Source organism: Mirounga leonina, unplaced genomic scaffold, assembly GCF_011800145.1.
Source record: "Mirounga leonina isolate KUSES-001 unplaced genomic scaffold, KU_Mleo_1.0 Mir_101609, whole genome shotgun sequence".
NCBI classification, from domain to species: Eukaryota; Metazoa; Chordata; class Mammalia; order Carnivora; family Phocidae; genus Mirounga; species Mirounga leonina.
In genome coordinates, this window is record NW_023270164.1 from 9,853,746 (window position 1) to 9,876,692 (window position 22,947).

General features: G+C 43.3%; 1 pseudogene; it reads left to right on the forward strand.

Moving 5' to 3' along the window:
- Window positions 1–201: 201 nt before the first annotated feature.
- LOC118008703 lies at window positions 202–790 on the forward strand (annotated as a pseudogene).
- The last annotated feature ends 22,157 nt before the right edge of the window (window positions 791–22,947 follow it).

Sequence of the window (22,947 nt, forward strand, 5' to 3'; positions counted from 1 at the left end):
TAATGCTCTTAGGGTAGCCAAAGCAGTATTGTCTATAGATTTAGTAGGTTTTCTTCGAATTTTTTACTCTTGGGGATTCCCTCCTTCCTAAACTTCTCATTTTGATATAATTTCTAAGTTAAAGAAAAACTGTAAGGATGAAGTTCCAGCCCAGCTCCACTGAGGTTATTCCCCAAGTCCACAGAAAGCTGAACTCTGTCTATGCCCTTGGCTTACTGGGACATCCATGGGCTGGCTTATACCATTCACCTGCTTCTGGAACACACAAACTCAAAACTATGAGGAAAATAAACATGTGATGGGGGATGCTCCAACTATGACAGAAGCCAGTGGTGGAATGAAACATTCAAGTTGAGCCTGGACTTTCTCAATCTGCCCTACTAAATTGATAAAGCTCACAAGATCACCCAGAGCAGTGCCATCCTTCACTGCATTGCTCACAAACACAACCTATGAGGGGAAACAGAAGGGAAGATTTGTGTGGACATTTTGAAGAACTAGGTTATGGACACCTCCAATCAACCCTGACTTAGGGAAGCTGAAGCACGAGTACTTGGAGGGGCTCTCTAAAACGATGAAGCTCTTCTCACGGTTTCTAGGGAAGAGGCCACAGTTTTCAGGGGACAAGATCACCTTTGCAGATTTCCTTGCTTACGGCATCCTTGACTTGCACCATATACTTGAGTGCCACGAGTGCCTGGATGCATGAAATATGAAAGATTTCATCATCCTCTGGCCTGAAGAAGATCTCTGCCCAGCTGCCTCCTCCCAGGCCCTATGTTCAGAATGACCACCATGTGGAGCGACAAGCAGGGCCCTGTTAAGCCAGGAGAGAGGAGCGAGGCATTAGTATTGTGACAGTACTGCTCCGCTGGGGTCCTGGAGAAAAGCTGGACCTCCCTGCCCTCCAGAATCACCCCTCTTGTTCCTTTCTCCTTCTTTTCTTTCCCTTCTTCCTCACCTCAGGCCTTATTAGGCCCTTTTTACTCCCCCAAATCTCTGTTTGTGTAGGTCCTTTAAAGTTCTACGACACCCAACTTCTCTTCAGCAAAGTCTGCCCCCCACTGACATTATCCCTCTTGCACTAACGTCAACCAGACTATCCTTCCTTTTATGGTTGCCTCTGCTTTGAGGCGCCCAAATGGACCCCTCACCTGCAGAGGTCGGGCCTGAGCTCCCCACCATTGCCCTGAAGACCAGTATTGGCCTGGTATGCAGGCCCTATTCCCCTAGCATGGTCCTTGCCTCAGCCCTGCCTGATCTCCAAGAAAGCCTCAATCGTACATGCGCACACACAATTTATGAAGGAAAATAAAGGAGAAGAAAATCCTAGACCTATCTCATGAAGCAAATGTTATCATATCAAATTCAACAGTACTGAAAGTGAAACAAAATAAAAAATAAAAACATCTCAACTGTATTAATCATATTTAAAAATTTTCTGTATTTATATGTTTTGACATCTTGGAGACTTGCTAATCTGAGAGAGACTTCCCCTCCCAGGGTAAGCCAATTTCTAGAAAGAATAAACAACTTGCGTGCCAGCATGTCTTTCATATGCAAACCAACTAATCCAGAGGCCACGTCTCCAACCACTTCTTTTACCCTCTCACACAACAAGCCAGTATTCCCCCTGCCCAAAATCACCCCAGGGTCAGGTACAGGACAACTGCGGACCATCTCCATAGCCTGGAGCCTGCTAAAATTAGTCAAACTCACCAGTCCTCACATGCTCACCTTACCTTGCCCATTCCTTCCTATGAAAACCAGAATAAAGGCTCATATTTCCCCCTCACTCCTTCTGGCTCCTGACTGACTGTGGTCCTTCTCTCTGTGGCCCTGCATGGTACGACATGCCCTCTCCTCTTGGGAACAACTGTGAGTAATAAACTCTTATTTCAAAAGCAGTTGTCTCGTGTAGGTGACAGCCTTACCATACCTGATTAAAACAAATCTCAGGAACATTTCAAGACGTCTACCAAGTAGAATTTATCCTGAAGATGAAATGATAATGGATTATCAGAAAATCTACTATTGTGATATACCACACTAATAAGGAACATAGTCGTATGATCATGTCACTGGAGCAGAGAAAGGATTTGATAAAATCCAATCAAATATACCCATCCAAAACATGTATTCAACTGTGACACTTTTGACACACTCTCCTAAAGTCAGAATTTCAATAAGTACTAATAAGTGCTTTTGTCCAACCCAATGCAAAAAGTGAAGAAAAACAAAGTGTATCTAAATTGGATTAGGAAGAGACAACCTGTCTTTATTTGAAGATTGTGTGATAGTCTACATAGAAAATTCAAGAGTAGCTACAGATAAATTATTAAAACAAATGGGGATTCATCAAGTTTGCTGGATAAAATATCAACATATAAACCCAACTGAAGTCCTCAGGGTGTCTTCACATTGTGTTTTAGAACATAATACTGAGTGACAAGAGCAAATTTCACAAAGATACATGTGGTTTGGTCCCATTTATATAAAGTTTAAACCCCCCCCAAAATAATACTCTGTATGTTCTAGGAATGTATACAAATGTAATAATTTATCTAAAGCTTGTGTGCTAATGATAAATTCTAAATTCACGATGCTGATTACCTCTGGGGAAAGAGGAAGGAAATGAGCTGGGGTGGTAACACATGGGGCTTCTCCTAGATCTATCAATATTTCCCCTTAAAAATCAGATGCAAATATTACCACAAATTAAGATTTGATAAAACTGAGTATACCTTATATTTATTGCTATTGTTTTCTGTATGAAGTATTTCATGATAAAACCAAAAGAATTAGAGAAAAAAGTTAGAAAGCTGCTTGGTAATCCAGGTGAAAGTTGATAGGGATATAGTCCAGGACAGTAGTCTGGCAAGGAAGTAAGAGAAAGAAATATTTAGGCTAGATAGGGAAATGGGAGTAGGGAGGAAGCATGCACAATACCACATGGGTGTCTAGCTTAGATGACTATGCAGGGACTATTGTGACCACTGAGATAGGACAGGAGTGTGTTTTCTGCCATGTTTCATTTGAACTATATACAGAGGACCTCCTGGTGAAAGCATGAGACCGAAAGTTGGAGACATGATTCTGAACTTGGGAAGAAGTATGGATGGGGCCATGAGTATGGGAATCGATAGCACTAGTAGGAAATATGTGGGTAAGTGAGACCATCCAGGTGATGGTAGCAGAGTGAAAAGAGGAGCAGAGGAAGGAGGACTAAGTCCTAGGAAATGTTAATATTTAAGGAGTTAGAAGAGTAGGGGAAATCCAGAGACTAGTTGGAGAGACACAGAGGAGAACCATGAAAAGTGCTGTGTCACAGAAGCATGCAGAGCTGGAAATTTCCAAGGAGGTGTATTTGGTGTTTTCCCCTATAGCTGAGGAGTTCAGTAAGGTAAGGACTAAGAAACATGTCATTTAAGGGGCACTTGGGTTGCTCAGTTGGTTAATCGTCCAACTTCGGCTGGGGTCATGATCTCAAGGTCCTGGGATTGAGCCCCACGTCAGGCTCCCCACTCATCAGGGAGCCTGCTTCTCCCTCACCCTCTCCCCACACTTGTTCTCTTGCTCTCTCTTTCTCCCTCTCAAATTAAAAAAAAAAAAAAAAAGAAGCATGTCATTTAAGTTTTGCAAATAGGAGGTTATTTGTGACCTTAGCAAGAGTGTGGTCTTAGGGGCGCCTGGGTGGCTCAGTTGGTTGAGCGACTGCCTTCGGCTCAGGTCATGATCCTGGAGGCCCCGGGATCGAGTCCCGCATCAGGCTCCCTGCTCGGCGGGGGGTCTGCTTCTCCCTCTGACCCTCCCCCGTCTCACGCTCTCTCTCTCTATCTCATTCTCTCTCTCAAATAAATAAATAAAATCTTTAAAAAAAAAAAAGAGTGTGGTCTTAGAGAATTGGGGTTTGGCTGAAAAAGCCAAATGGAAATGAGTCCAGGAATGAATGGAACATGAATGCAGTATAGATCACTCTTTTAAGAACATCACTACTAGCATTAACATGATAATCGTGATAAATATCACCACTACCAATAGCGATAACCCTTTTCCCCATTACTGCTACTATCACCCCCAGTCCACTGGCCTTTCTGTAATACCTTTTCCCTTCTCTCTGCTTCTTTCTGTTCCCTTCTCAACCAATCCGACATATTTACACACTGAAACTGCTTAAAAGCATAAAGTTGAACAAAAATCAAAATGGCTGCACTAATGCTTCAGCAAACTTGATTTTACTTTTTTAAAAAGATTTTATTGATTTATTTGAGAGACACAGAGAGAGGGAGAGAGAGAGGGAGTGAGAGCAGGAGCAGGAGGAGGGGAGGGGGAGGGGAGAGGATGGGAGAGGGAGGAGGGTGAAGCAGGCTCCTCACTGAGCAGGGAGCCCGATGCGGGACTGGATCCCAGGACCCCGGGATCAAGACCTGAGCCGAAGGCAGACGCTTCACCGACTGAGCCACCCAGGTGCCCCTTGAATTTAAAGTAACAGTTTTTTTCTCTCTTCCGCAAACCTCCCCTCCTCCCTCCTTAACCTTTTGTTTCAGGAACCTGGTACCACCCTGAAGACAACTAAGAGGACGGCTAGATCCTGTTATTTCCCTATAAGCCGCCCCCCCACCAGCCCCTTCCTCCCAGGGGGCTTGCAGTTTTTGAAGGCCAGAGCCTGCTGCAGCCTCCTTTTCCCAGCAAAGCAATAAAGCTATTATTCCTCTTTATCCCAAACTCTGTCTTCGAGTCGTATTTTGACTCCAAAGCACAGAGATCAGTGTTTGACAGCACATCTACTACACCTGTTTAGGTCTGTATCCAAGGTAAGGTTCTTGCCCTTGAGAGGTTTACTTCGTAGTGGACAGGACAGGCATGCAAACGTGTGACTTTAATACATGTCCTCTGTGGTAGTCATTCATATTATTCACCAGATATTTCCAGCTCTCCTCCTTCTGGAAACACAGTAGAATTATACTTCCTTGCTTTTGTAGCTGGGTAGGGCCATCTGTTTAATTCTGGCCACTGAATTTGTAAGTCAAAGGGATATATGCTCCTTCTAAGCTATGCATTGAAAGTTAATTGCTGGTGTGAAACCCTCTAGAACCAAACTACAGCAGGAATGATTAACTATGGCCTGTGGGCCAAATCCAGCCTATAGCCTATTTCATTTTTATTTTTTTATTTTAAGATTTTATTTATTTGAGAGAGAGAGAGACAAAGAGCAAGCACGAGTGGGGGACAGAGGGAGAGGGAGAAGCAGGCTCTCTGCTGAGCAGGGAGCCCGATGTGGGACTCCATCCCAGGATCCTGGGATCATGAACTGGGTTGAAGGCAGATGCTTAATCGACTGAGCCACGCCGGCGCCCCTATAGTGTATTTTATAAATAAAGCTTTATTGGAACACAATGTGCCTGTTTCTTTACATATTGTCCAGTGCTGCTTTTGTGCTCTATTGGCAAAGTAGTTGTGACAAAGATTGTATGGAAAGATTGTATGGTCCTCAAAACCTAAAATCACTTACTATACAGAAGAAGTCTGCTGACACGTTCTCTAATACAACCTACCTTATCCTGAGGAGAGAGGCAAATGGGAGCAAGGTCAGGGATTTCTAGAGACTGAATGTGCTCTGCCCCCCAAATTCTTATGTAGAAATCCTACCCGCCCCCCCGTGAAGGTGGAACTAGAAGAGGGGACCTTTGGCAGGTGAATGGGATTAATGCTTTCATGAAAGAGACTCCACAGAGCTCCCGCATCCCTTCCATCATGTGAGGAGACACAGGGAGAGGGTGCGAGATGTGAACCAGGAAGTGAGCTCTCACCAGACACAAAATCTGCCAGCTCCTTGATCTCAGACTTCTCAGCCTCCAGAACTATGAGGAATAAATGTCTGTTATTTATAAACCACTCAGTCTATGGCTTTCAGTTACGGCAGCTGGAACAGATTTAGACAGGAATAAAGGGAGTATGGATGGATGCTCAATATGATAAAGTGATCTCTAAAAGTCAGAGGTGTCCAAAGGAGAACTGGGCTGTCTTGCAGGAGTGAAGAGGGCAACGGGCCCTGGGGTATGGAGAATGAGTTCCCTGTTGCCCAAGTATTCAAGAAGCACACTTAGCTCTTGGGAAAATAACATATTAATTTTTTATAGCTGCATAACAGATATCTATACATGTAGAGGCTTAAAATAATATATCTTTATTTATTTTTAAAGATTTTATTTATTTATTTGACAGAGAGAGACACAGCAAGAGAGGGAACACAAGCAGGGGGCATGGGAGAGGGAGAAGCAGGCTTCCCGCGGAGCAGAGAGCCTGATGCGGGGCTCGATCCCAGGACCCTGGGATCATGACCTGAGCTGAAGGCAGACGCTTAACGACTGAGCCACGGCACCCCAACAACATACATTTAATTGCTTATGGTTGTATAGGTCAGAAGTCCAGCACAGCATGGCTGGCTCTCTGCTCAGTGTATCACAAGGCTGAAATCAAGGTGTTGATCGGGCCAAATTCTCATCAGGAGATTCTAGGGAAAAGTCCACTTCAGAGCTCATTCGTGTTGTCAGAATTCAGTTCCTTGTGGTTGTAGGACTTGTTAGAAAGAAAGAAGCCCCAAATGGAGTCATTTGCTCCCCAGGACAGCAAACCGAGACTCCATTACTATTTCAGCCTCTCCCAGGAGTGTCACCTTTCAACAGTCAATCTGAAATTTCGTGATCAGCACTAAGGAGGTAATGCATGATAAAAACTCCGCTGGTCTCTTCCCCTCAAAAAAGAATCTGCCCTGGCCTGAAATAATCTTTCCTTTTATTTTGCTAATAACTTCCTTGCCCCACCCTCCTGCCTATAAAAACCTTCCATTTTGTACAACTCCTTGGAGCGTCTCTCTACTTGCTAGATGGGATGTTGCCCAATTTATGAATCACTTAATAAAGCCAATTACATCCTCAAATGTAGTCAGTTGAGTTTTGTTCTTTAACAGACTGAGGTCTCCATTTCCTTGTTGGCTGTGGGCCAGGGGCTGCTGTCAGCTCCTAGAGGCTGCTCACCTTCCCTGTCATGTGTCTTCTTCCATCTTCAAGTCAGCAATGGTGTGCTGAATCCTTGTGTGTTGTCTGACTTCCTCTCTGGGGCCAGTTGGAAGAAACTGCTTTTAAAAGGCTCATGTGGTTAGGTCAAGCCACCTGGATAGTCTCCTTGTCTTAAGGTCAATGGTTCCATATAACATAACCAAATTATGGGAGTAAAATCCATCACATTCAGAGCCCAGGCATTATGCAAGGTGTATATGTGGTGGTGGGGGGGGGGTGGATCTTGGAGGCCATGTTAGAATTCGGCCTACCATCCATAAGAGAATGCAAATAGCATACTCAGCTAAATAAATCGATGTTCAAAATACCTTCTAATCTTGAGAATCTATGATTCTGTAACTGCATTGAAGTTTGGATTGAGAAGAGGGGCTTAAGTCACAATTGCTGCCTACATGCAGTTTTCAATGTGGTTAACATAAATAAAACTATTAGCACTGTGTTAAATGGATGGTTAAACTGTAATATAAGAGTCTCTACAAGGCCAGGGAGGAAAAAGATTGCAGAAGACTAAGAGAGTTAGAATATTTTCTTGGAGAAGGTGTGACTTGAACTGTTACTTGAAGTAGGATGAAATAGAAATAAAGTCTTTCCTTTTTCTAAACTTCTGGATGGTTTTTATTCATTGTACATTGACATTTCCAAAGTGTGATACTGAAAAATACGCTAAGAAAATGTATTTAAAGCTTAGAAATAGGCAAAATGAAGCCTACAAAGCTTTGCAAAGTCATACCAGAGTATTAGCAGCGTATTCATTCTGCCTGAGGATTAATTCTCTAGATCAGTGGTTCTCAAACTTTCATATGGCTCAGAATCCCCTGGAGGGTTTGTTAAAACACAGAGGGCTATGTCTTATCCTAGAGTTTCTGATTCAGTAGGTCTTGGGTAGGGCTCAAGAAATGGCATTTCTAACAAGAGTCCAGGTGATGCTGGTCTGGGGAGCACACTTTGAGAACTCTTGCTCTCGAGGAACATACCATTGTTTGACTTACTATTTACTACTGTTGATCAAGGCAAAGATTCTGTCAAGTTACAGGTTAATTTGTAGAAGTTGCCAAGGATTTTTGTCCAGTAGAAATGCAAATAATCTCGGTCCAATGAAAAAGATAACCCCAATAGTTAGTTTTATTGCCCTGTAAGACTTTTACCTGTTTTGGGTTTCAGCCATTTAGCAATCTTATTTCAGCATTTTCTCTCTCTCAGTTGACTGTGTATCCTGGTTTCTCAGATCCTTCTTTGAACCAGCTTTAGCATCCCACTGATACACGCTCTCATTAACAAGTTAAATAAATGACATATGCTCACTATGTTAGCACGATAGTCATGATTTTTAACTTTTTGAAAATTATACCCTGACAGGGCTGTGTGATCCAAAAAGTTCTGACAAAGTCAAGTTAAAGAAATTTATGCAGGATTCTTAACAATGCACCTCTCCCAGCCTTTAATTTGCTATTTAAAAAGTAGATGATGCAGCATTTTACCAACTTATTTGACACTGGACACTTTTTACTCAAAGTATCTTTAGAAAATACTGCCCTATGTAGTTATTATCAGGGACATCGCAGCCATTCCCACCATCTCTAAAGAAATATAAGTTACCTTCCTGCACACATTGAATCTCATCTCCACGAGAGCAGCTTATTTTTAAAGACAAGGAAGAGAGCATTTGTGTCATTTGGCATTGAGAAGGCCTCCATCACCAGATGCAGGGTCGAGGAGAGTTTGTCTCCTTTTTATCTTCTCACACCAAGCGAGACTCCAAATTCCCCCGAGAGTTCCCGTGAAATGACAGAGAAATATCCAATGCAGTTTTTTTGCTGGAGCCAAATGTCCCAATGCCAAAAATCTTTCTTTTCAGCACAGCAAAATGTTTGTAGATTTCTCCTTTTTCAGTGTGTCTGGGATAACTCTCCCACAAAATTGGAGAGCACTCATTAGCGGTTTAGGAGCAAACGTCGTTGCCATGTCAGGAATTCTTGGTTCTGTTTCTACAGCCCCACATCAGCAGAGGCTTGGATTGAGCCCAAACCCATGTTCTAATGATGGCTCCTCATTCTGGAAAGCTCTGTTGTCATTTGGGGCCTTTTTACCCCCAGAAGGGCTCTCACTTTCTCTCTCCACAGCCAACCGACTCCCTTGAGTACTAAACTAAAGTTGGAGAATTTGAAGATTGTAAAGATTGACAGTTTGTGGTTTCTTTCAATTTAGAAGCAAACCTTATAGGGGATCATGTCTCTAAACCTATGAATTAGAGAAACTGCTTTCCTTACGGGTGAGCAAGGACCTGGAAGACTGTTGCTAAGGTCAGTTGTGTCTTCGTCCAAAGTGAGGAAACTACGTAGGTTTATGTTTGAAGTTCCTGGAAGTATTTCCACCAATGGGATTTTGAGGTGGTTCTTCCAACCTGTAAACTTGGCCACCTGTTTTCTACCTCCTGGAATGTATTCTCTCAGGCAGCTGTTCCCATGTTCCATTGAAATGGAGCACTCACTGAAGTTGGTAACCTCATTCTTGGTGGGCCAAGGAAGAATTGAGATGTATGGAGATTCTTGGCATCCACATGTCCACACTCACACTACCCCCACCAGTCACTTTGATATTGTGCAGACTGAAACAGATCCTGACTCTATGGAACTGCCTAAGGTTGGAGGCAAAGGTTCCCTCAGGTTAGTCTATAAGTTCCAAAGCCGAACACTGGCTTTCTCCCTAACTACTGTCAACACCACCACGTGCCCACAAGAATGAAAGCCAAACCTCGGTGCACAAGCCTTCCTATATTTGGCCAATTTTGTTCCCTCCCCTCTTGTAGTTTGCTGTCGACTACACAAGCAAAGCCCTTTTCATCCTGTCACAAGACTTGCTCTTTGCCTTGCAAAAACGTTCCTATAATTCATTCCATTTGCATGTGCAATGGTCACCATCATGCATCTTTTTTTATTTAAACTTTTTATTTTAAGATACCTGTAAATTGGGCGCCTGGGTAGCTCAGTTGGTTAAGCGACTGCCTTCAGCTCGGGTCATGATCCCGGAGTCCTGGGATCGAGTCCCACGTCGGGCTCCCGGCTCAGCGGGGAGCCTGCTTCTCCCTCTGACCCTATCCCCTCTCATCCTGTTTCTCTCTCTCTCTCTCTCTCAAATAAATAAATAAATAAAATCTTTAAAAAAAAAAAAAGATACCTGTAAATTTACATGCAGTTGTAAGAAAAAGTACAGAGAGAACCTATGTACCATTTATCCAGTTTCCCCCAAAGGTAGCATCTCACAAAACCATAGTACAGTGTCACAGCCAGGTTATTGACATTGGTGCAGTCCAGAAAAAGAACCATTCCATCACCACAAGGATCCCTCTTGTTGCCCTTTTATGGTTACATCCACCACCCTATCTCCCTTCACCTGACCCGTGGAAACCATGAATTTGTTCTCCATTTCTAAAATTTTATCTTTTCAAAGTAATATATAACTAGAATCACATAGTACATAACCTTTTGGAATTGGCTTATTTTTTTTACTTAGCATAATTCCCTAGAGGTTCATCAAAATTGTTACATGTATCAATAGGTCACTCTCTTACTGCGGAGCAGTATTCAGTGATACGAATGTACCAGCATTTGTTTAACCATTCAACAGCTGCAGGACATTTGGGTGATTTTCCAGTTTGGGACTATTACATTTGTGCACAGGTTTTTATGTGAATTTAAGCCTTCATGTTATGTGTGCAATTGCTGGGTCATATGGTAATTTTATGTTTATTTAAGAGATTGCCAAACTGTTTTCCAGAATGGCTCTACCATTTTACATCCCTACCAGCAATACATGAAAGATCCAGTGTCTCCACATCCTTATCAGCATTTGGTATTATCGCTATTATTTATTTTGGCTCTTCTGAGGGGTGTCTGGGGATAGCTCACTGTGGTTCTAATCTGCATCTCCCTAATGGTTAATGACGTTGAACATCTTTTCATGTGTTTGTCATCTGTATGTCATCTTTGGAGAAAGTTTGTATCTTTTGCTCATTTTCTTATTGAATTTATTGTTTCTTTACTGTCAAATTTTGAGAGATCTTTCCTTGTTTTAGATACAAGACCTTTGTCAGATATGTGGTTTGAAAATATTTGAGTAAGTTCTATTGATCTGTCCTTAGAATGTTCTTTTCAAAGGTACGGACTGTACCTTCTGTCATCTCCACTCTATTACTGAGCCCCCAGCCAGTGAGTTTTTATTTCTCTTGTTATAATTTTCAGTTTTTAATTTCCATTTAGTCCTTTTTATAACTTATGCTTCTTTGCCGAGATTTTAAATTATCTTTCATTTGTTTCAATATAATTTGTAATTGCTTGTTGAATCATTTGTATGATGGTTGCTTTAAAACCTTTATCAGGTAATTCCAACATCCAATTCATCTCTGTGATGGCAGCAGTTAAATGTCTTTTTTCCTTCAAGTTGTGGTTTTCCTGGTTTCTGATGTAGAGTGATTTTCAGTTATATCCTGGACATTTTGGTTATTACATTAGGAGACTGTGGGTCCCATGAACTTTTTAATTTTAATGGGAAAGCGCTTTGTTTAGATTTACCACGCAGGTCCTGGCCCATTTTTTGGACTGTGGTTCCAATATCATTTTCAGAGCCTTTGTGGAGCCATTTTTGTTTACTTGACTTATCTCAAGCCACTGGAGTTTCCATTGATCCTTGTTAATGCTGTCGGAGAGAGCTGAAGAAGCTTGTTCAGGCCGGGCTGCCTAGAGCCTGTAGGTGGGGGCAAGGAGTTTTCCTGCTTCAGGGATGAATGGTGTTTCCTGGTGCTTGTTATAGAAGGCTCCTCCCATCTGTGGGGGATGGAGAGTGCCGCCCTAGCTGAGTGCTTGTGAAGGTTCCTTTGAATGTCTCTGAGTCGGGGGCAGGGAGAATCTTAGGCCTGGAGGGAAAAATAACCTTTCTGGCAGTCTCCCCGTTGCTTGGGGGGGAATGGACAGTACATCCCAGGCTACACACTTATTGTGGCATGATCCCACTTACCAATCCCCTGCCCTCCCACTGCATACATGGTGTCTCTGAGTAGGGGAGGAGAGCCTCAGGCCCAATAGGGAAGCACAATGCTTCCCCAACTGACACTTGCATTGGGATCCCCTTCGCCAGTACCCCTTAGCTGTGTCTCTAGATGGGGGAGGTGAGTTTCAAGCAGGGTAAGGATAGAGAGTATTTACCCTGATTACTTATTGTCAGTGAGGCATCCAATGGATTCCCTTTGCTGGTTCTGCCAGGTACATATAATGTTGTTGGTGGGACTCCTGTTTTATCTGGGGAAATAGTGAGCCTATTGGCACTGCCCTTTTTCTTAATAGGTTGTGGGTTTGGAAAATATCAGGTCTGGGTGTCCTTCTGTTGGGTGGTGGTTCATAAGATGTCCTGACACCGTGGTGTTCCTGTAGTCCTGTGGTCCATCTTCCACCTTTCAGAGTTTTCCTTTGGTAGTCTCATGAATTATTTTCAGGGTTCATAGTTGTATGTAGCAGAAAGGAGCAGAGAGAGATGAGTCTACACCATCTTGTCCAGACCAGACGTCTCATTTTTCTTATCTCTATACAATCTCTATTTTAGCATTCTTAGTAATCTTACACGTATCTTTACTATCACTTTGCCTTTATCACTGCTTTTGCACTTGTCAGATATTAGAGAGTTAATGATATTTGTAAAACATTAGAACAAAGTGCAAGGTCAGTAAATATGCACTCGTTAACAAATACTGTGAAAATAGAGACAAAAGCCTTCACATGTAAGCACTAAAAACACAGTGATCATGCTTTTATTATAGAACAGGACTTTCTTTGTTCCTTTGTAAGCTTTTAAGTAAGGAGGACTTACATATTTTTAATCACACTGACCATTTATTGAACTCTTACTGTCCCCAGGCAATATGCTAAGGCCTTTAGTATATTATCTCACTAACTATTGACAATAACCATATATGATAATGTAGTGGATTGAATAGTCTCCCCCCACCAGACAATAGTTCAACTCCTAACCCCTGGTGCTGGTGAATATGACCTTATTGGAAAAAGATGTGTAATTTGGAGATATAATTAAGTGGAACGGGGTGCCTGGGTTGTTCAGTCAGTTAAGCATCTGCCTTCAGCTCAGGTCATGATCTCAGGGTCCTGGGATCCAGCCTTAGGTCAGGCTCCCTGCTCAGCAGGGAATCTGCTTGTCCTTCTCCCTCTGCCCCTCCCCCCACTTGTGCACTCTCTCTCTCAAATAAATAAATAAAATCTTTAAAAAAATTAAGTGGAGGATTTCAAGATGAGATCATCCTGGATTGTAGTGGGCCCTAAATCCAATTACTGATATTCTTCTAAAGGGGAAGAAAAGGGAGATTTGAGATGCAGCGAAGGGGGCCCCATGAAGGCGGAGGCAGAGATTGGAATAATGAAGCCACAAGCCAAGGAATGCCAAGGATTGCTGGCAGTCACCAGAAGCTGGGAGAGAGGCCTGGAATGGATTCTTCCTCAGAGCCTCCAGAAGGAGCCAATCCTGCCAACACCTTGTTTTCAGAATTCTGGCCTCCAGAACTGTGAGACAATACATTTCTGTTGTTTTAAGTCACTAAGTTTGGGGTCATTTGTTACAGCAGCCCCAGGAAACTAATGTAGGTGGTATGGTTGTTTGCCACCATTTTACAGATGAGGAAACAAGGTTGGAAATGTTAAAAGACTTGCATATGGTCACACAGCTCATAAGTAGAGGAGCTGGGAATTAAGCCCAAGACTATCTACTGCAAAGCTTGTATTTTTCAACCTTAACCTTCTAAAATTTCAATGATAACAAGTTAAAAACAGCACCACGGCCTTCACACTTCCCACTTGGCCTGCTCTTTCTTCAGGGGTGTCTCCCTACTCCAAGACTTCCATTGCTCTTAAGCTGTTCTTCTCCATGTTGCTACTAGAGATGATTGATTGGAGTTGGCACCTCATGGTTGGGTATTACTGGCCCTGAGTTCTTCCATTTCAGGAAAAGTTTAAACTAGTTCTAGGAGAGAGAGCATTGCTTAACACAATGGAAAAGCCTCTGAGGGAGTGTTCAGGCCATGAGCTGCCAATCAGAGGTAGAGATGGTTTTAGGCTGAGCAAGGTCTGTCATGTCAGTTCATGTCACGCATGCTGATGCCTTGCTTCCACCACGCTTAAAGCCAGCCCAACTATTGTTTTGAGGAGCAGGCTATGGCAAAAGATATTTGCCTCCTGAAACTTAGTCTTCAGGCACTGGAAGGGATCAAGAGCTGGTCATCCAATTTGCCCCCTGCCAAGAAACTTTGTATCAGGTGCTGGGGAGAAAAATGGCAGTTGCTACTTCTCTGTGGTTCTTCTAAAAGTGTTTCTTTGTTAATAAGATGTCATTAAACATTATGCACAGTTGGCTGGATATTAAAATTATAGATGAAAACATTTTTTTTAAATGTGCTCATGTAAAAATAAACCAATGTGTGAGAACAGAGTGCCTAAGAAGCAGACGGCATACTCTGGGGTGGGGTGTCTCGATGCCATGTCTACCACCAAATTTGGTGTCATTTGAGTAAGTCATTTCAATATCAAATGCTTACTGAACACCTACTGTGTGCTAGGTATTGTTCTGGCTGATTCTCTGCCTGGTGTCAGCTACATTGGATAAATTCTTAACTCTCCCATCTTCTGAATATAACTAAGATGAAACAATATCATTTTTTTTTCTTCTTCTGGCAGGAGTTAAGAAAAATGGGAGCAGATAATTCTACACTAGAACCAAGTAAATCTTAGACTAAATTCTGTTTTAACCTTTAACTCGCCAAACGGAATGTTTTCCACATTTGTTCAGGTGACAAACTTGAGCACATGGCTCAGTGGTTAAAAGTCAGAGAATTAGCAATCCATTCTTTTCTGAAAGATTAGCCAAAGAACTATTTCTTGAATACTAGCTAATTACTTAAATCTTGCTGAAAAAAAAAATGTTCTAATGCATATCAGTTAAACTGGGTAAACATGGGCACATGAAACCTTACTAATATAATCATATCTTAGGAATATGATCTTCTGCCTCAATATCCTTCTTTTTTTAAGATTTTATTTATTTATTTGACAGAGAGAGAAAGAGAGAGCACAAGCAGGGAGAGTGGCAGGCAGAGGGAGAGGGAGAAGCAGACTTCCCACCGAGGGGGTAGCCCAATGTGGGGTTCGATCCCCATGCCGAAGGCAGATGCTTAACTAACTGAGCCACCCAGGTGCCCCATCCTCAGTATCCTTCTTTTTCAGAACTTTGAGGAATAAAATGTTTCCTTAACAGTGAAACTCTTCAAATGGCAAGAGTCCGCACGAGTAAAGCCTAGTGGGGGAGCAGAACCCAGTGCCATGACTGAACAACCTCTGCCTTGTGGTCTGGTCACTGATGGAGAAGACACCTGACTGTAGGGCAGGCCCAGCAGACAGGCAATCTTTGAACTCCAAGCCACCCTATGCTGGCTGTAAAAGGTGGCGTGATTGGATTTGGGCTGGGGATTGGCTCTGGAAAATCATGTGTAAACAACACATCCAGTGTCAGAGGTAGAAATGTCCTTGGTGATCGAGAGCTATTCTGCAAGTGTCAGTTTTGTGATATGATGATAGTGGTAAAGCAACCTTAAATCTTATGGGGTCACCTGCATCTGATACATGCAAGCAGCAAAGACCACTCAGGTCTGAAGGAGTGGCCTAAATAAAAGACAGAAAAATACATTGAAGGTCCCAAAACTTTTTATTTGCCCAAATGACTAGGAGGCATTTATGTAAAATACTAATATGAATCAAGGACCCTCCTTTAGTGAGCCTAAGGCCCCATCAAACAGAAATAACTTTGTCCTGAGGGTGGGGTGGCAATGATGTGCCAGCGAGGAAAAAGATGGTCTTTCTGAAATGTTAATTTTACTTAAATTTGAGAAAAGTTATTTCTACTAGAATGTGTCCTAGGAGAGCTTAGATATTTTTCTTCTTTAGTGACGGAAGCAAACAAGTGCTGGTCACATGTGTACAGCTAGATCCCCATGGAGGAGGTATTTGCATATATATTCCTCCCTCACATGCATATATATTTTAAATTACAGAATCTTGATCAAATGTTAGCATTCCACCAATACATTAAGAGATAATGACTTTGGGGCACCTGGGTGGCTCAGTAGGTTAAGCTCAGGCTCTTGGTTTAGGCTCAGGTCATGATCTCGGGGTCATGGGATCCAGCTCCATGTGGGGCTCCACGCTCAGCGCAGAGTCTGCTTGGGATTCTCTCCCTCTCCCTCTGCCCCTCCCCCTGCTTGTGTGCTCTCTCTCTCTCTCTCAAATAAATCAGTCTTTTTTTTAAAATGATTTTTTATTTATTTATTTGACAGAGAGAGACACAGCGAGAGAGGGAACACAAGCAGGGGGAGTGAGAGAAGGAGAAGCAGGTTTCCCAAGGAGCGGGGAGCCCGATGTGGGGCTCAGTCCCAGGACCCCGGGGGCATGACCTGAGCCGAAGGCAGACACCCAATGACTGAGCCACCCAGGTGCCCCTAAATCAGTCTTTTTAAAAATTAAAGCAATAATAACGTCGATACCTAATACCTCTATAGTGTTAAATATACGTGAGGTACTGCTCTATGTACTTTGCAAACATATTAACTCATGTCACAGCATCACACAGAAACCTTGTGGGGTAGGCACTATTATTATCCCCTTTTTATGGGGGGGGGGAGGGGAACAGGCTCAGAGGGGCCCAAAGATTCATAGCTAGTGAACCAGTTGGAGTCCAGATTTGAATCTAGGCAGTCTGGCTCCAGAAGCTGTGTGTGCTCTTAACCACTTTGTTCTAATGCTATAGAAGACACATTCATACAATTTGTGATTCATAATTAATGTTGTAGGTAGGGGCGCCTGGGTGGCTCAGTCGGTTAAGCGTCTGCCTTTGGCTCAGGTCATGATTCCCTGAATCCCGGGATCGGGCTCCCTGCTCAGCTGCGAGTCTGCTTCTCCCTCTCCCTGCTCCTTTTCTCTCTCTCTTTGTCTCGCTCACTTTCTCCCTCTCAAATAAATAAATAAAATCTTTTAAAAAAATGTTGTAGGTAGAAAGAGATATTGAAAAATATGAATAATAAACATGTTACAGAAACAAAGTAGCAAGCTATAGAAGTTAAAAGATGTTTCTCTGTCCTCGTGGTTATGTTCATTTGGGTCAAGGCAAACAATTATAAGTTTTCTGCCTCCAGAGAACTACATGATCATGGTTTACTTTCCCTTATGGATAGTGTAGACTTCAAAACAAACACATTGCTACTGGGTAAAAATTAGTGTTACTTAGAAGAGAAGGGAATTATTTCAGAAGTTATACTCGCCAAACAAGCTAAATATTTTTAATGCTGTTATTTCATGAGAGTATCAGAAGCCTAAATATACTTCCAAAATAGCCTTCGGACACCAAGCAAATCTATCCAAGGCACAGTTTGAAAGATCTAACTGTAGCCTTCCATTGTGAGCCTCAAAGGCAAGTCAATGTGGATGGCAGAAAGTTCAGAGGGCTGCTGCCCATTTCAGCTCTGGCTGGGGCTCTGGTTCGGACCTCGGAACACAAAACAGAGCCCTCCCTTCTCCCAGACCTGAAGCAAAGGACATCTGAATCACCTTCCCTCCACGTGCTGCATAATCGCCTCATTTTTATCTATCTCTTAGGAGCCAATGCCAAACGATTCTGGTGAATCCCAAGTTGTCTCTTTAAGGGTCTCGGAAAATGAAAGGATTTTATGTCTGAGCACTCAGCAGGAGCAGACATAACTGATGTTCATTTTATTTATTTTTATATTTAAAGGGGTTCTAAGCAAAAAAAAAAAAAAAAAAAAGCCTTTAAGCACGCTGACCTGCCTGAAGAAACCCGACGTGTGCCCAGCCTTGCTTACGAACTCCTGCACCGCTGATCCAAAGGCATTTCAGGATCATAATCCTGGGGTTGCCACCACTTGAAGTCATCCTACGTACCTGTGAAGCAAATGAAGGATGGGAAAGAGAATTTTCTTTTGGAACTTTAAGATGTAAATTCAACAGAAGACATTCAACTGAAGGGATGAGAGCAAAACATTCATCTCCTCCGAATACGGTTCTCTAAACTTCAACCACTTAAAATTATCCGACAGATGTAAAAACAGTCTCAGAAAAGGAAGTGGTGTTGTGTCTGACTCAGAGAATGAAAGATTACAGCATTTAGTCATAAGATACTTGGACAGGCGGTTATTCTCAGTGACAGCGCACCGTGAGTCTTACCCTGGGACCCATTTCATCAGCATCACTAATTCTTATTTTTGCTAATACTCTGCCAAACACTGAAGATAGAGTGGCAAACAAGATGCCGTCTCTGCCTTCCTGGAGTTTCTAACTACTGTGGGGACAGGCAGGGAAACGGGCACTTTTAATTCCCACCAATGAGATAGACACAGTATGGTATGGTACCACATAGGATGCCTGATGCATTTAGAGTATCCACCTGAAAGATGGAGTTAGTGGCGGGGAGGACCTGGGTAAGGGGACGCAGAAGATGGTGGTGAAAAGTGGGGAGCATTTCAGGCAGAGATAGAGGCAACAGGCACTCGCGAAAGAGCCGCTGGTCCTAGTTCAGTCTGGCTAGAACCTCTAGCTATGGCAGGAATACTGGGTCGGGTTGAAACTGGAGAAATAGCCAAGGTTCAGATTCCGAAGGTTCTTGTGAGACTAGTCGAGGAGACCCATTCCATTCCTAAAGGAGTGTGGAGGCTGGGTAGTTACGCCATCGAGCTGGTCTTCACTCTACTCATTTCAGGTGTGGCTGGCGGGGCTGGCTTCATGGGCATGTGACCAGTGCGGTGGCTTTGTTCAGAAGGGCCCCTGGCTCAGAAGGGCCCCAGGCTTAGGGTTTAATGCTATGCAGTCACGTCTTGAAATTCTTAATGATCTTATTTTTGAGTTTGTGTTTTGTAAATGACATGACAATGGGGCATGTTGCAAGGAGCTTGGAGCCTTAGCCCAGGGAAGGTCCCACCTCCTCCACCTCCCTGGGGTGGATTCTTGGCTGCCTGCTTTCCTGCTCCTGACACCCCAGGCCTCTCTGGGTTCTCCCTCCCCGCCTCAGCCCTGACAGCTCCACCCTTTGTCCCTGGCAAGGGAACTGGGTATGAGCGTGGGGAGGACAGGGTTGGGCATGAGCTCCCCGCAGCGTCCCCGGGCAGGCAGAGTGGCCCTGTTCTTGCCCCAGGCTGGTAGTACTCTGGCATGTCTGGTGGCAGCTGTGTCTCAGTGGGGACACGCACACCTCTTGCCTGTCCTGATCCAGGTACTGATGCATCCTGGCACAGAGTTTTAAAGATCCGTCAGGGTCATCTGTCTGCCACAGGTTAGGGTGGCAGGCCGTAGGAAAGGAAAATGCTAGCTGAACTTGCCCAGACCCTGGCTCCTGGTGGGGGATGGAGGTGGGGCAGAGTCATGGTCCAGCAGCTGGTGGGTGGGGGAACCTGTTGAAGGTCAAGCCTGTGAGTGTGCCCTGCTAAGGGCAGAGGCTTGGAGGCTTGGGTGCCTGGGTAGGTCTACACTTGCCTGGTCAGTATCATAGAAGAGCTCCCTCAGCTACTTCTGTGCCTGGGGATCCTCTTTACCTCCTTCCAAGCTTCTTGAACCTGGCTCGTTGTCCATCCCTTCTGGCCAGCTTGAGGCACCTTTCAGGGACAAGCCACAAAATACAAAATGTGAAATTTCAGGGATTCTACATATAGGATAAATGCTCTAAAAAATTTGCATTTATTTATTATTATATATTTTATTTATTTGCACAATAAAAAGACAACTTATGCTAATAATTTTAGCATTTTAACTTTTCTTTAATTAGAATGATATTAAATTACAAATAAAAAAATCCCACGACAAGTCAAGAGATGGAGAAGAAAGAAAAAACCTATATGTACCTTTACTGACACTATTTTCCTGCTTTTTCAACAAGAGTCCCACATTTTCATTTTGCACTGGGCCTGGAAATTATGTGGGCAGCCCTGGTAGCTGGAAGGTACAAATAAACCTGTAATAAGTGGTACTTGGGTGGGGAGATGTTAAAATCTGACTTCACCTACAGTTTAGGATGGCCATTAATCCATTCTGAAGCAGAGTTTCTCACACTTTGGTGTCCATAAGAAATCACCTAGAGGGCTTAATAAAATGCAGATGACTGGTCCCCACCCCTAGAGTTTCTCATTCGGTAGGTTTGAGTTTGAGCTCAAGACTGCATTTCTAACTAGTTCCCAGGTGATGCTGATGCTGCTGGTCTGAGACTGCACTTTGAGGACCACTTAGCTAATGCTATCCTTGACTTTGTTCATACCTGCAAAGGAAGCAGCAGTGCAGATTTAGATGTGAAGTGTCTGGCAGAACTTCCTCCTTGCCTGAAGATTAAATGAGCTGGAGGGTGACCGAGAGGGACAAAGTCCCAGAAGATGAACACTATCCTACTTCACGATGGGGGTCAGGCTCAGGTCCAGCCCACTGTTTAACCCTTGGGCCAATTCAGGCTGAAAACTCCCATGAAGCAAAGAGAGAAGGCACTGGGGGTCTGCAGCTCCATGCTCCTTCTGCCCAGAGGTAATAAAAATCCTTAAGATCGTGGTTGGGAAGGTAAGAGTGACTGCATGGAGTTTTAGGGGAAAGGAAGAGGGGTTGATTTCTGCCAAGGGATAATGGGGCCCCACAAGTGTACTACTGGGTGAAGTAATTCTCGGGTTCACATACTGGAATGATAGCTCCAGCAGCCACCCTTTGAGGAGCTCTGCGCTTCAAATGGAAATCAAAAGCTGGAGATACACAGAGACTCCGGAGAACAACTGATGGGTGAGGTAATGTTAAGGAGGAAGCTTTTTTTTTTTTTTTTAAGATTTTATTTATTCATTTGAGACACAGAGATACAGAGAGAGAGAGATACAGAGAGAGCATGAGCAGGACGAGAGGCAGAGGGAGAGAGAGAAGCAGGCTCCCCGCCGAGCGAGGAGCCCGATGTGGGGCTCGATCCCAGGACCCTGGGATCACGACCTGAGCTGAAGGCAGACGTTTAACCATCTGAGCCACCCAGGCGCCCCAAGGAGGAAGCTTTAACTTGTACTCAAGTTGACCAAAAGCCCCGAATACTGCTGGTGAACCGTCTTTTCCTTTTCCTTTAACAAGGCAGGCAGGCAGGGGCAGTAGTGAGGATTTTGTGGCTGAAACTGGTCAATAGTGCTCTTTATTCCCCTTTGTTCACACCACCTCCCAGACCCAGATAACCTGTGGGTAACATCTTTCCTCTCTTCTTCTCAAGTGTCCTTTCCTGCTCAGTTTCATCCTTCTGTTTAGTATTATTTCTGAAGTTTAGGCTTTCAGTAATATTCATCATGTTTCATTCTGAGTCAATTTAATCCACTTGTCCCTTGGAGGCTGACGATTTGGAGCTAGGAAGCAAGGAGAAGGCACAATCTTGGCATGCCAATCCATTTTTCTGGTGGCCTGTGCCTCTTCTCTGAGGTCTCTCTCAGCTCCTGCTGAGGGGGTAATGGGCCATATGAGTCTTCCCTCTGGTCACTGGTGATTAAGCCAGGGGTTGGTGCCTGATCTAAGCTGGGAAAATCAGGTTTCTCTTTCTGAGGATTTATATTTAGAACATAGAGATTGAATGCAGTCTTTGCTGTATGCTTAAAGGGAGGAAATTATATAAAGTCATGATTGGGACAAACAAATTTGGCTTCGTCCAGAGATGAAGAGAGAATTAGCCAGATGCAAAGAAAGCAGCTCCTGTAGGATTTCCAGCTCCTGGCTCCAAACCTGTCTAAAGCATGTCTGTGTGCCTCCTGCCCAAAACTTGAAGATGTTTTTGTCTCCCTACAACATGTTCATCCTTTTTCTTTAAAGCTAGCTTGAGAAGGTTTATTCCTAGTAACTAAGTCATTTTTGCCACAGGATTAACCCCAAGCTCTACGTACAAGGATCATGAGCCCCTGCTGAGTGACAAGTTATGGGGGAATATCCCTGTGCTGTATCTGAAGTTGCTTGAGGCCAACTGTGAGTATGGGTTATGGAATAATTTTAAGTCAAATCACTAACATCCAAGTGATCCCGAATCTTTGCCTAAAATATTCCTTAAGATTTTCAATGGATCTGTTTTTTTGGTACCAGAAATAGAACATATTTTTTAAAATAAGACACTTAGAACATTTCCATCGGCCTCCTTGAAACTTACAAATCTGCAGTCCCTGGTGGGAAGGCACAGTACTTCTGTATTTGCCTATTTATAAAATGTCTTCCAAAATCCTGAGGTTCTTTCCTCACCAGTGAGAATTCCTCAGGGAACTCTGCAATGCCCAAGTACTATATTCCTTTCCTGTAGTGAAAGCACAATTTTGGCCAGGTGGAAACTCAGACAAGCAGATGAGATATATCTCTTGAAAGGTCACCACTATGAAAAATGTGGGAGCCAGAGGGAAGGCTTATTGCCAATCTCCTCCCAGACACATGATAGCCAAGTTGGGTTCCCTGAATAATTGCTCTTTTCGGCTCAGGAAAAACTGTGATATTTATAGGTTTACTCAGAGAAGGAGAATCATATTAAAATTTTTTTGACCCTTGCTCCCCACCCAAAACACAAAGCCAATGTTTGGTGTATAGATGCTCAAAACATGTTGAATTATATGCAGTAGTAGTAATAGTAGTAGTAGTAGTTAGTAGTAATTGTAATGGCAATATAACATCTATAAGAGCCAACATTTATTGAGTACTCATCACTGGCCAACAACTTAATATATACTACCTAATTTAATCCTTATAATAAACCTACGAGGCAAATGAAATTACTATCCCCTTTCTACAGATAA